Source organism: Macrobrachium nipponense, chromosome 18 (assembly GCF_015104395.2).
Source record: "Macrobrachium nipponense isolate FS-2020 chromosome 18, ASM1510439v2, whole genome shotgun sequence".
Taxonomy (NCBI): domain Eukaryota; kingdom Metazoa; phylum Arthropoda; class Malacostraca; order Decapoda; family Palaemonidae; genus Macrobrachium; species Macrobrachium nipponense.
Window position 1 is genome coordinate 47393161 of NC_087211.1, and position 14149 is coordinate 47407309.

At 38.1% G+C, this 14149-nt stretch overlaps 1 long non-coding RNA gene across 2 annotated transcripts in view; it reads left to right on the forward strand.

The window, feature by feature from the left end:
* LOC135196750 (uncharacterized) overlaps positions 1–11865 on the forward strand; it is an 830226-nt gene extending 818361 nt beyond the window's left edge. For both annotated transcript variants that reach the window (XR_010310454.1, XR_010310455.1), the window contains one exon: positions 11677–11865. This is a non-coding gene — a long non-coding RNA (uncharacterized LOC135196750). The remainder of the gene's footprint in view (positions 1–11676) is intronic.
* Positions 11866–14149: the final 2284 nt, after the last annotated feature.

A 14149-nucleotide genomic window follows, 5' to 3' on the forward strand; every position in this document is an offset into this window, starting at 1 on the left:
ATAATAATAATAATAATAACTTAATGACTCTTCAGCTCAAGACTGATAATGTTTTCGAAGTTAATGAAACAAGTAAAACAAAAATGAACGGAATATAAAAAAAAGAATAGGCCAATGACGCAACCGAAGGAGGCAAGAGTCTAAAGCAGAGAGAGAGAGAGAGAGAGAGAGAGAGAGAGAGAGGAGAGAAAGAGAGAGAGACGAGAGAGAGAGAGAGAGAGAGAGAGAGAGAGAGAGATTAACATTCTGAAGGGAATCGGAGAGGTTAAAAGGCACAGTCGCCAGGTAGTTTGACAAGGCGCAGCCTGCTACGAATTATTAACTGTTTTTAGACGGAGAATCCTTCGAGTTGTTCTTTCATAGGTGTTGCTCCCTAGGGACACCTCCCTCACCCCCACCCCACCCCCCGTGAGTGTTGTTGCAACCGCAACACAAGCCCGTGCAACAAAGAGTAGAGAATTAAGAGTGTGTGGAGTTTTATGGGTTTTTCAAGGTTTTTTTATTTATTTATTTATTTTTTCTACGAAAATTCGGGACACTTTCAGTCGGTGAAAAGGGGGAGTTGGAGAGGTTGGACAGCAAGATTGAATGCAATGCATTACTACACTTACACTATACTATTCTTCTTGCATTTTAATACTTTTTTTTTTTGTCTGTTTAACTATTTAATAATTTTGTTTTCTTTTTTGATAGGTGGGATCTCTTCTTTCTGTATTTCACTTCTTGTTAATAATTCTTCTTCTTAATGAACACCATATTCTTTAAAATTGAATTTAAGGTCAATGACCCCTTTGGTGGGCTTGTTCCGTATGAATAGGTTTCAACTACTGAATAATAATGATAATATCTTTTCTATTTTTCTTATTACTCACTTTTCTGGCTCAGCGATGCTTCGCAATAATTGGCCAATATTCATATTGCGTATCATTCAATAGGAGAGGTCAATGTCAGGCCGGGGTCGTCTCTGGTATTCAGCTGGTATTAATGCTGGTGTAGCTCTGGCTTATCGCGACGTTTCAACCTTCCCGTAGGTCATCTTCATGGCTGGTCAGCAGTAGAAGTGAAGAGATGGAGTCTGCATGCCGATATTTATAGCGGCTCGAATCCTAGAGCTGAGTTCTCATTGGTCGAGCCGGTCCTGGGATTCAGCCGTGCGAGCGCTCGAGTAGCGTATCCGGGAATGAATGTCTGGAGTCCTACTTGCAGCAGGAGTCCTATCATCCCACTGGTGCTCCTGGATATTTGACACTGTTGGGTGGTCGTTCGCTGCTGATCTTCGGGCGGCGATAGGGAGGAGAAACGTATCTTGGGTAATGTTCAAGTTAGGTTTCCCCGTCGGGGATCGGTAGTTTGGTCTGTAAGTTCGATATTAGGTATAATATCGCTCCTTTTTATTCTTACGTTATGGGCAGTCTTGGCGTGATTATAAGTGGCTCCTTCTTGGGCGTGGCAGGAGATTCTCTTGGAGAATTTGAGCGAAGGTAAAGTAAAAAGGCTAGTAAGTGGCCGCAGCAACTGGCCGAAGGGATGCTGTAAACAGTAGGTACTAATGCCTACAGCGCAAGACGCGAGGTGCGCCGCCTGTACTATACCCTTTACGGGGATGATGATTTATCGATCATTATTATATAGAATTAGTGAATCCGTCTGCAACTGCTTCTAAAGACTTGTGGGTATTTTGAAGCTTAATGAAACGGCCCCTTAAAATCTTCGTCTTGAATTTCATCATTCCGTTTGCAATAGCAATATGTACTAGATGAAAACGATGATCCATCACCGTGACGCAGTCTCTCTCTCTCTCTCTCTCTCTCTCTCTCTCTCTCTCTGCCTATGTCGATGAACTGTTGCATCATGAATCCTTTTTCAGCTAAATAAATCGCAAAATCACGCATTATTCGACTCCGTGTGAAATAAATACAACTGAAGGAGTTGGCCTTATATTTCTCTAATTATTGTTAATTGTGTGTTAAACATGAAGTCGAATATGTTGCCGCTACGACGTTTGACATTAAAATAAAATCAGTATTAAAATAAAAACACTTATGATTCTTAATCTGTCAAATGTGTAGCGGACTGAGTTAAATATTGCCGGAACGAGTCAGTTCATTGTTCTTTTTATTTAAAAAGACAAATAAATAAATAAACAAACTTCGGCGCAATCAATTTTTCTGACCGCTGGTGACCTCAGCCACGCCCTATAAAATTCTTAGCCGCTGCCCATGAAACTCAGCCACGGTCCAGTGGTGGCCTATGTTGTTGGTACCTTTAGCGCTGCCAGAAGTACGATTATGGCTAACTTTAACCGTAGAGAATCTAAAATCTACTGAGGCTAGAGGGCTGCAATTTGGCATGTTTGATGGTTGGAGGGTGGATGATCAATATACCAATTTGCAGCCCTCTAGCCTGGGTAAATTTTAATATCCGAGGGCCGACGGACAGACAAACGAAAACGGTGTTCACTGTACTGTCAGAAAGGCGGATTAAACTGGTTTGGAAAGAGTGAGACGAAAGTTGGGAACCTACTTCACTGAACCTTTGACAAGTAGTTGTTCTAGGCTCAACCAGCTATATACCAGCATGGGTTTTGCTCTCGAGAGCAGCCATTGGAATTTTTTGCCTGAAGAACAGCCATATTTTTTTTACAAAGAGCAGCCCGTAGACTTTTTTTCCTGTACATGCGAATGGCCTGGAGATTGTGTTTGATATATTAAAAACCCGTAAGGACTACGAAATTAGGCAGAGCAAAGGGACCACCTTTCAATAAAGAGGACAGGTATGCGTAAATATGTGTTTTGCTGAACCAAGGCAGATATTTACTTACATATTACGCTGCGTTCTCGGTGTCATGCCCTGTGAAGTTTCACTGGCTGCACCAACATCATTCGATGATATGGGACTGATTCTGGCTTAGTCGCAGACCAATTGATAAAACCACACTAATGAAAATTAAAGATAAGAAAGCGCTTTCAAGCAGATGCAAATGCATGACATACACGAACAGAACTATAACATATACGCAGTTGTGGCTGCACATGCGCAGATGTGCTTGTCCTGCCCTGCATCACCGTCCCCCCCCCCCCCCCCCCATCCCACACCCCCCACCACCCCATCCTAACCCCCTTCCCCCTTCTCCTCCGCATGCACCAAACTCCATGCTGACTTGTTGATTCTTCGCTGTCTAAATACTTACCGGAATACGACACAGTACAGGGAAGGGAATCTATACCTCATATTCCACACGGGTCCCGGCCTGAATCATTGATGGTGCAAGGATATACCAAGCAAGCGTTAAGGTCCAGTGAGAGATCTTGCTAAAGTTGAACGATCATCTTCACTCCAGGAAGTCTGGAGGAGGCACAGGTCATCTCTCTCTCTCTCTCTCTCTCTCGTTCTTCTTCGGTGTATTTCCCGGTTTTTGAGTTTCTTATCTTTCTCACAAGCCTTGATCTTCTCTTTTGTTACATCTCACTAGTTTTCCTTGAGCCTCCTTACAGTCCATCTCTCTTTTGATCTTTGTTTTCCTTGATGTCTTTTGTTATCTTTCACAGTTTCCTTGATCTTCTTCTTTGTTGATCTTTACAGTTTTCCTTGATCTTCTCTTTTGTTATCTTTCACAGTTTTCCTTCATCTTCTCTTTTGTTATCTTTCACAGTTTTCCTTGATCTTCTCTTTTGTTATCTTTCACAGTTTTCAGTTCTTCTTATCTTACAGTTTTCCTTGATTCTTCTCTTTCACAGTTTTCCTTGATCTTCTCTTTTGTTATCTTTCACAGTTTTCCTTGATCTTCTCTTTTGTTATCTCTCACAGTTTTCCTTGATCTTCTCTTTTGTTATCTTTCACAGATTTCCTTCATCTTCTCTTTTGTTATCTTTCACAGTTTTCCTTGATCTTCTCTTTTGTTATCTTTCACAGTTTTCCTTGATCTTCTCTTTTGTTATCTCTCACAGTTTTCCTTGATCTTCTCTTTTGTTATCTTTTCACAGTTTCCTTCATCTTCTCTTTTTGTTATCTTTCACATTTTCCTTGATCTCTCAGTTATCTTTCACAGATCTCTTCTCTTTTGTTAATCTTCACCAGTCTTCCTTTCAAAATTTTTCCATTTCCTCTTTTGTTATTTCCCCAGTTTTCCTTGAATCTTCTCTTTTGTTATTTTCATTTTCCACGACCTTTTCCTTTTTCCAATCTTCTCTTTTGTTATCTCTCACAGTTTTCCTTGATCTTCTCTTTTGTTATCTTTCACAGTTTTCCTTCATCTTCTCTTTTGTTATCTTTCACAGTTTTCCTTGATCTTCTCTTTTGTTATCTCTCACAGTTTTCCTTGATCTTCTCTTTTGTTATTTTCCATTTCACATTTTCCTTTTCATCTTTTTCTCTTTTTGTTATCTCTTTCCCAACCCAGGTTTCTTGATTCCTTTCTCTTTTGTTATCTCTTTTCACAAGTTTTTCCTTCATCTTCTCTTTTGTTATCCTTTCACAAGTTTTTCCTTGATCTTTTTCTCTTTGTTATTCTTTCACACAGTTTTTTCCTTGATCTTCTCTTTGTTAATCTTTCAACATTCCTTTATCTCTCTTTTTGTTATCTTTCACAGTTTTTCCTTGATCTTCTCTTTTGTTTCTTTCACAGTTTTCCTTGATTCTTTCTTTTGTTATCTTCACAGTTTTCTTGATCTTCCCTCTTTTGGTTAATTCTCACAGTTTTCCTTGATTCTTCTCTTTGTTATCTTTCACATTTCCTTGATCTTCTCTTTGTTAATCTTTCAACAGTTTTCCTTTTGATCTTCTTTTTCCTTGGGGGAGACTTTCAGTTTTCCTTGACTTCTCTTTTGTTATTTTTTCTTTCCACCAGTTTTCTTTTTGATTTTTCCCTTCTTCCTTTTTGTTATCCTTTCAACAGTTTTTCCTTGATTCTCTTTTGTTATCTCTCACAGTTTTCCTTGATCTTCTCTTTTGTTATCTCTCACAGTTTTCCTTCATCTTCTCTTTTGTTATCTCTCACAGTTTTCCTTGATCTTCTCTTTTGTTATCTTTCACAGTTTTTCCTTCATCCTTCTTCTTTTGTTATCTTTCACAGTTTTCCTTATCTTCTCTTTGTTAATCTTTCACAGTTTTCCTTGATCTTTCTCTTTTGTTATCTTTCACAGTTTTCCCCTTGAATTTCTCCTTGTTTTATTTTCAACAGTTTTTCCCTTGATCTTCTCTTTTGTTATCTCACAGTTTTCCTTGATCTTCTCTTTTGTTATCTTTCACAGTTTTCCTTGATCTTCTCTTTTGTTATCTTTTCACAAGTTTTCCTTGATCTTTCTTTTGTTTATCTTTCATTTTTCCTTGATCTTCTCTTTTGTTATTTTCACACAATTTTCCTTGATCCTTCTCTTTTGTTATCTCTCACAGTTTTCTTTATCTTCTCTTTTGTGTATTCTTACAGTTTTTTCCTTGACTTCTCTTTTGTTACTTTCACAGTTTTTCCTTGAGCTTCTCTTTTGTTATTTTTCACAGTTTTCCTTGAGCTTCTCTTTTGTTATTTCTCACAGTTTTCCTTGATCTTCTCTTTTGTTATCTTTCACAGTTTTCCTTCATCTTCTCTTTTGTTATTTCCCACAGTTTTCCTTGATCTTCTCTTTTGTTATCTTTCACAGTTTTCCTTCATCTTCTCTTTTGTTATCTTTCACAGTTTTCCTTGATCTTCTCTTTTGTTATCTTTCACAGTTTTCCTTGATCTTCTCTTTTGTTATCTTTCACAGTTTTCCTTGATCTTCTCTTTTGTTATCTTTCACAGTTTTTCCTTGATCTTTTCTCTTTTGTTATTTCCACAGTTTCCTTGATCTTCGCTTTTGTTATCTTTCAAGTTTTCCTTGATCTCTCTTTTTGTTAATCTCTCACCAGTTTTTCCTTGATCTTCTCTTTTTGTTTATTCTCTCAAGTTTTTCCTTGGATTCTTCCTTTCTTTTGTTATCTTTCACAGTTTTCCTTGATCTTCTCTTTTGTTATCTCTCACATTTTTCCTTGATCTTCTCTTTTGTTATTCTCTTACAAGTTTTCCTTGAGCTCTTTTTGGTTATCTTTAAAGTTTTTCTTGGAGCTTCTCTTTGTTATTTTTCACATTTTCCTTGCTTCTCTTTTGTTATTTTCCCACAGTTTTTCCTTGATTCTCTTTTTGTTATCTTTCACAGTTTTTTCCTTGAGTTCTCTTTTTGTTATCTCTCACATTTTTCCTTGAGCTTTCTCTTTTGTTTATCTCTCACGTTTTCCTTGGTCTTCTCTTTTGGTACTTTCACAGTTTTCCTTCATCTTCTCTTTTGTTATCTTTCACAGTTTTCCTTGATCTTCTCTTTTGTTATCTTTCACAGTTTTCCTTGATCTTCTCTTTTGTTATCTTTCACAGTTTTCCTTGATCTTCTCTTTTGTTATCTTTCACAGTTTTCCTTGATCTTCTCTTTTGTTATCTCTCACATTTTTCCTTGATCTTCTTTCTTACTCTTACAGTTTTCCTTGAGCTTTCTCTTTTTTTGTTTATCTTTCAGTTTTTCCTTGATCTTCTCTTTTGTTATCTCTTACAGTTTTCCTTGAGCTTCTCTTTTGTTATCTCTCACAGTTTTCCTTGAGCTTCTCTTTTGTTATCTTTCACAGTTTTCCTTGATCTTCTCTTTTGTTATCTTTACAGTTTTTCCTTGATTTCTCTTGTTATCTTCACAGTTTTTCCTTGATATTCTCTTTTTGTTATCTCTCACAGTTTTCCTTGATCTTCTCTTTTGTTATCTTTCACAGTTTTCCTTGATCTTCTCTTTTGTTATCTCTCACATTTTTCCTTGATCTTCTCTTTTGTTATCTCTTACAGTTTTCCTTGAGCTTCTCTTTTGTTATCTTTCACAGTTTTCCTTGAGCTTCTCTTTTGTTATCTCTCACAGTTTTCCTTGATCTTCTCTTTTGTTATTTCCCACAGTTTTCACTTCCCTTCATTTTAGTTATTTCCCGCAGTTTTGACTCTAACTTTTGTTACTCCTCAACGCTTTAGTTAATTCCCAGTTTTCACTCATCCTCCTTTTGTTACTTCCCAGTTTTTATTCATCTTTTCTTTTTTATTCCCCATAGTTTTCTCTCATCTTCAATTTTGTTATTTCCCACGGTTTTCCCCTCTTCGTTTTTGTTATTTCCCATAGCCGTCCTTGATCTCTTTATTTCTTTTGTTACCAAAATTTTTCTTGATTTTCTTTGCTCTATTTACCTTAGTTTTTCTTGCCATTCTCTCTTTTTATATCCCACAACTTTCTTTCTAATTTTCTGATGTTTCCAACAAGTTCTCTTTGCTGTTTTCAATGATGCCTCCAACAGGTTTTTTTGCTGTTCTGTGACGCCTCCAACAGCTTTCAGTTCTGTTTCCGATGGCTCCAAGAGCTCATCTTTGCTGCTTCTGATGTATCCATCAACTTTCTTTGATGTTTTTAATAGTTCCAACAGATTCTGTTCTCTGATGCCCCCCAACAGCTTTCTTTGCTGTTCTCTGACATCTCCAACAGCTTTCTTTGCTGTTCTCTGACATCTCCAACAGCTTTCTTTGCTGTTCTCTGACATCTCCAACAGCTTTCTTTGCTGTTCTATGACATCTCCAACAGCTTTCTTTGCTGTTCTATTACATCTCCAACAGCTTTCTTTGCTGTTGCTTGTGCCTCCAACAGATTTCTTTGCTGTTGCTTGTGTCTCCAACAGCCTTCTTTGCTGTTCTTTGACATCTGCAACAGCTTTCGTTAATGTTCTTTGACATCTGCAACAGCTTTCTTTGCTGTTCTCTGACATCTCCAGCAGCTTTCTCTGCTGTTCTCTGACATCTCCAATAGCTTTCTCTGCTGTTCTCTGACATCAGCAACAGCTTTCTTGGCTGTTCTCTGACATCTCCAATAGCTTTCTCTGCTGTTCTCTGACATCTGCAACAGCTTTCTTTGCTGTTCTCTGACATCTCCAGCAGCTTTCTCTGCTGTTCTCTGATATCTCCAACAGCTTTCTTTGCCCGTGCTTGTGCCTCCAACAGCTTCCTTTGCTGTTCTCGGACATCACCAACAGCTTTCTTTGCTGTTGCTTGTGCCTCCAACAGCTTCCTTTGCTGTTTCCAAGGGCCCCACCATCTATTTGATGTTTCTGATGGCTCCAACAGCTTTCTTAGCTGTTCTCTCATGCCTCCAGCAGCTTTCTTAGCTGTATCCGATGTGTACAGCAGCTGTCTTTGCTGTTTCTAATGTCTCCAACAGATTCCTTTGTTGTTCTCCGATTCGCCACCAGGTTTCTTTACTGTTTCTGATGCCTCCAGCAGCTTTCTTTGCATGTTTTTTTTATATATATCAAGAACAGTTTTCTTTGCTATTTTTTGTTATTCCCATAGCTTTTCTTACTATTCATTTTGCAGTGACCCGGTTGTGCTTTTTTTAGTCTACTCTACTGTCACCAATCATTATAGAAGGTCTTTATTATTATTCATAGCTATCTATAGCTTTTTTTCTTGTCTCCATTACTTTAACTTATGTCTGTGTGTGGCCTCCCACGGGTTGCCCTCCTCCTCCATACTGGTTTTTCCTAACATTTGTTCTTGATTTTCTCTTTTGCTTACTCCCACTTTTCTCTCTCTCTCTCTCTCTTATTTCTCCACAGATTCCTTTACTCGCCTTTCTTGTTATTCCTCAACCTTTCAAACTATTCCAGTTCTCCTCCCTCTAACTTGTTATTATTTTCCACAGCCTTTCTTTAGTGTTCGCTTTTGTTATCTGTCGCAGCATTGTTGCTGCACTTCTTTGTTAGATCCTACAACTAACCTGTTTCTTCTTTGCTATCTCCCATTGCCTTTAATTTTGTTTCTTAGTTCTTGCTGTTTTTATTAATTCCCACACTTTTTTTTTTTTACCTTCATAAAACTTTTTTTTTTTTTTTTTTTTTTTTTTACACAACTTTCCCCGTTATTCTTTATTTAACCTACAGCACTTTCTTATCCACATCTTTATCTCCCACAGACTCATTTCACTTCATCTTTGTTGGTTCTGTTGGCTCTGATGGCTGTTTTACTCTGCTCATTTTTTGCTACCTGCCACAGCTTTTATTTTTTGGATGTGCTTTGTTGCCAGCCACAGATAGCCCCACGTTCCCATCATTTCCTACCATACCTTTTTATTGGATTTAATGTTCAGTCATCATTTCCACCATACCTTTTATTAGGCTTAATGTTCGGTGTTCTTGTTTGATTTATGTATCATGTTTACCTCTTTGTTAGAAGGGTCTCAACAGGATATGTGTGGATTTTTATGAAAATTCATAAAAAAATGGGTCCGTTTATTAGTTGCAATAGATAAGATTTTTTTGAGGGGTGGGAGATGTAAGAATGTATTATAAGTTTTAAGTAGAGGGGACCTTCGTTTGAAATAGAGGAATCTTTTGGAACGGAGAGGATTGCCCAGTCTTACATTAAATGCTTCTCAGAACATGTACATTTTCGTTAGCAGATTTAATAGCAAATTCCAATAAGAACTTTCTCCCTGGAGGATAAGTCACAGGTTTAATATGAATTTCTATTAAGATCTTTCTCCCTGGAGGACAAGTCTAAGATTTAATACGAAATTCTATTAAGAACCTTCTCCCTGGAGGATAAGTCGCCTATTAAACTATATAACACTTCGTCTGGAACTTGACAAGCAACCGTTTTCTTTCGTCAACAAACTCAACTGTTCAAAGGAATTTTTGTTTTCGGTTGATCGTTCTTCTGTATTATCAACTACAGTGGTCTCTGCTTTACTCCTTCAAGCGCCCTCCTCCTCCTCCTCCTCCTCCTCCTCCTCCCTAAAAGAGGATCACATTCGAAATGGTTCCCCAGGGGCGTGGTCCTCGAGATCCATCCCTCGATTAGAAACCCTTAAATATCTCCCTGGGACGAGAGAGGACACATTATAATCAACCCTTGAAGGTGTTCGGAAGAAACCGTCGCAGGGGAACAGTACCAAAGAGGAGGAGGAGGAAGAAGAAGAAGAAGAAGAAGAAGAAGTTGAAGCATATAACGTAGAGGCGGATTGCAAATTGATGGAGGTCTTTGGGAATTGCGTTAATCGGAAAGAGTCCGGGCCGGGAGCTTTCACGGTTCTAGCAGTCGTAACTAATGTATGAGAGAGAGAGAGAGAGAGAGAGAGAGAGAGAGAGAGAGAGAGAGAGGAGTGGATCATTGTTAGTGTGGTTTGTCTTTGCAGATGCAACTTTGGTTCCCTGTGGGAAATGTGGGATGTTTGTAGATCACTGATAAGGAGAGAGAGAGAGAGAGGTGGACGATAGACTTGTTTGTTGCCTGTCACCGTGTTTGACGGTTTTGAATGTTTGTGAATACATGTAAAACACAAGTAGATGAATAGGCAAATAGACAAGGCCTCGCCGTTCACTGCAAGTTGTGTGGTCCAGTGGAAAGTTTGGCTGAGGATCCATGCCGGCATAAAGCCACTTTCATCCATTTCAGTCACTGGTAACTAATGGGTTGGATGCATTAGTAGTTTTGTGTGGCATGTAATAGTTTCATAACGTATTGGCAAATCTGTGACATCTCACCTATATTATTGCTATCACGACGCCACGTTAATAAAACCAAACAGTCAATCAGGGTGAATTTGTAATGGTGATTCTGATAACAGGGGAATATCTGCGTAACTCAGTCTATAAGGCTGGGCTACACCGACTTGTTTTATAGTCTTGAACGCCAGTTTCAGCTATTTCTCTGTATTGATAACTCGTTTATGAAGCAGTAATAATTGACAGTAAAACTAACCAGTTGTCTGACGAAGGTATCACTCATGACGGATCAAATTACAGTTGACCTGAAGCTTCACGGATTGAAACTTACTTCTGACGACGACGGTGTAACTGCATCAGAAGGCTTGCAAGCTGTTAAATGAAACGCACCAACTATTTCCCCAGTAGTCAGATGATTAGCATGACATTTTCCTAGCATCATTGGTATAGTCTGAGCACTCGGCGACTTTCTGGAACGACGCACTTCGAAAAATTGGGCAAGTTTCGAAATTACGAAATTTTTAGTGCCCAGAAATATACATATATAGTTTCAGGATATCCTGTCGACTTTAATGGGGAGATAACTTGAGCAATTTAAGTAGCATAAAATGTAACTGGTCATAAGCCCACTACTAGAGTCAATAGTCCAAGCGAAGATGCAGTACATTACTACCTTTTATTTTAATAACTTACTTGAATTTTTTCATATTAATCTACTAATAATTTATTAATTTATTTTTCTCTTTTTTAATAAGTGCCCTCTTCTTTTTGTATTTCTCATTACCTTCTGTTTCTCCTTTCTAATGAACACCATTTTCTTTGAAAGCTTGAATTTCAAGTCAGTGGCCCCTGTGGGGGACTTGTTCCTTATCAATAGGGTTAATTTTCTGAATAATAATAATAATAATAACAATAATAATAAACTTGAAATAACAAAAGAAACCGGAAATTATATGGACGGGGTACTTCATTTAATCTAACACTGTATATCCAATATTATGTCGGGTAGTCGAATAGCTAGTATATATGTTCCGTAATGAAGCCTCTGAGAATATGAAATTGTTAAAGAAAACACGAACATATGATTAGGAATATTTATGACCTAAGTGAACGAAGGAAAAATTTTAATTCTTACATTTATTTTTTTTTCAGACTTGTGAACATAATCGACATTTACGATACAGGAAGCCATAAATGAGGCAGTGCGCAATATAATCTTGGGGCAATTATTGTTGCACAATTCAGCGAGACAAAAGTATTTATTATGTGGCGTCATTTGGAGCCTGGCAACCTGCATCTTGATTGGCACAAAAAGTGTAAAAAAAAATATGAGATATACAAGCTGGCAGATTCTTAGAGGTATTAAACTGTGTAATACAATGATCGCTTATAACGCTGATATAAAAATACCAAAAAATGGCTAAATATTTTTATGTAATAACCAGATGCTCCTCATGTAGAGTTAGAACATTACTCCTGTAGCAGTGTTCTTTGTAGATGGAACTATTTTAGCATGTTACTGCACATAAAAAGACAGTTACTCGTTGCAACTACCATCAATCTGTAGCGTGAATATGGTAGATATCCTGGGCAAAGATTGTCAAGTCAAAGTTCGTGCTGACAGATTTTTAAATACATAGGTCATTTGCTTGAAATCTCCGGCATCTTTGAAGAATATCAACATTTTGAAGACATATGGACGAGAAGATAGTTGAGTGGGGCGAGTGTGCGCTGGGCAAAGGCTGTTAAAAATTCTGTCGCAGTTGTCAACTAAAAATGTCCACTTCCAAAGAGAAACCCCAGGAGGATGAAGCTAAAAATGGTGTTGCTTAGCAAAGACTTAGTTTTCTACTTTAATGTATTTGTTTGTTGACGTTTCAATACGAATGAAAATAATATTTCAGAGCAATGTGTTATCAGTAATTAAGTTACATCAGTTTTATACCTGCTCAGGAGTAAAAAAAAAAGGGGGGGGGGTTGTTTCTGAAACAATTGGTTGAAAATGGGGTTATTTTGGTGATAAGGTGAGAAGGTGGTGTTGCCGGGATGCTGGTGAAAAGTTTTTTTTTTCTTATCTCGAGGGTGTCAGTGAAAAGGTGATAGTGATGATGAGATGGTGTTGGTGATGAACGGCTTATGAGCCGCGGCCTATGAAACTCTCAGCCGGCCATGGTGGCCTAGGTTGCTGTGCTTGTCAGAAGCACGATCAAGGCGTACTTTAACCTTAAATAAAATAAAACTCACTAAGGCTAGAGGGCTGCAATTTGCCATGTTCGATGATTGGAGGGTGGATGATCAACCTAGCAAATTGCAGCCTTCTAGCCCCTGTAATTTTTCAGATCTGAGGGCGGAGAGAAAAAGTGTGGGTGAAAACTAGTTACCAAAGTGTTGGTGAAAGACAGGTTTCTAGTGTGCTGGTGAAAATGTTTGTGCTGCAGGGATGTTGTTGAACAAGAGATGTGACCAGGATGTTAGTGCGGAGTGGTGGTAAAAAGTGGGCTATTAGAGTATTGAAGAAAAGTTGTTAAAGAGCAGTCGCGAAAGTGCTGTTCGATAATGAAATGTTATACGAGGATGCTTGAGAATCGGATGGCATATAGATTTTAGGCCAAAGGCCAAGCACTGGGACCTATGAGGTCATTCAGCGCTGGAGGGGAAATTGAGAGTAGATAGGTTTGAGTGATTTAATCAACAGGAGGGAAATCTCGCAGTTGCACTATGAAATAATTGTTAGAAGAGGTTGTATAGCAAGATGGAAGAAATGTAATATGAATGGAAGTAGAGTAAAAGGAATGTAAGGGGTTGCAGCTAGTTGGGGTGGGGAGGGTGGAGGGACACTGTGAAGATAGTTTAGCAATGGCTATGGGGCTCCCCGTGATGTGCAAGAGAACGTGACCATAATATGGTGGTAATGAAGAGATGAGGTTGTAAAAGAGGAATGAACGGTGTAAAAGAGGAGAGTGAAAAAGCACTGTTCAGCTGGTGGAAGAGTTCTGAGGTCCACACCAGGGCAAACATTTATACATACTTGCCATAAAATCAGTTTAATCTACAAAACCGAGCAACTGACCAAGTTGGTTAATTTTGGCCAATCTATGTTATATCTTTCTCTCTCTTTGTGCTCCAAAAGCTCTCTCCCACATATGAATCCTTAAAAGCCCCTCATACTCCTTGCAAAAGCGAGGGAGATGGAAGACAAGAGGCGTTTCCGTATTTTGCAAGGTTTCTCCGGAAGGTTTAACTGCTGTTTGAACACCCGCCCCCCCCCCTCCCCTCCACGCTGGCAACGCGAAAGTTACGTCATCATTCTCGAGGTGTTTTCAGCATCGGTAACTGGTAACAAAAACTTGCATTCGGGTTTGACATAGATTTATTATATAATATAATTAATATATATATATATATACATATATATATAAATACGTATATATAATATATATATAATATATAATATATATATATATATATGTGTGTGTGTGTGTGTGTGTGTGTGTGTGTGTGTAAATAATATATATAATATATATATAATATAATATATATAATATATTATATAGATAATATTATATTATAATATCTATATCAGATAGGAAGTTGAAAAGGAATACTCTTGATTAGCCATTTGATT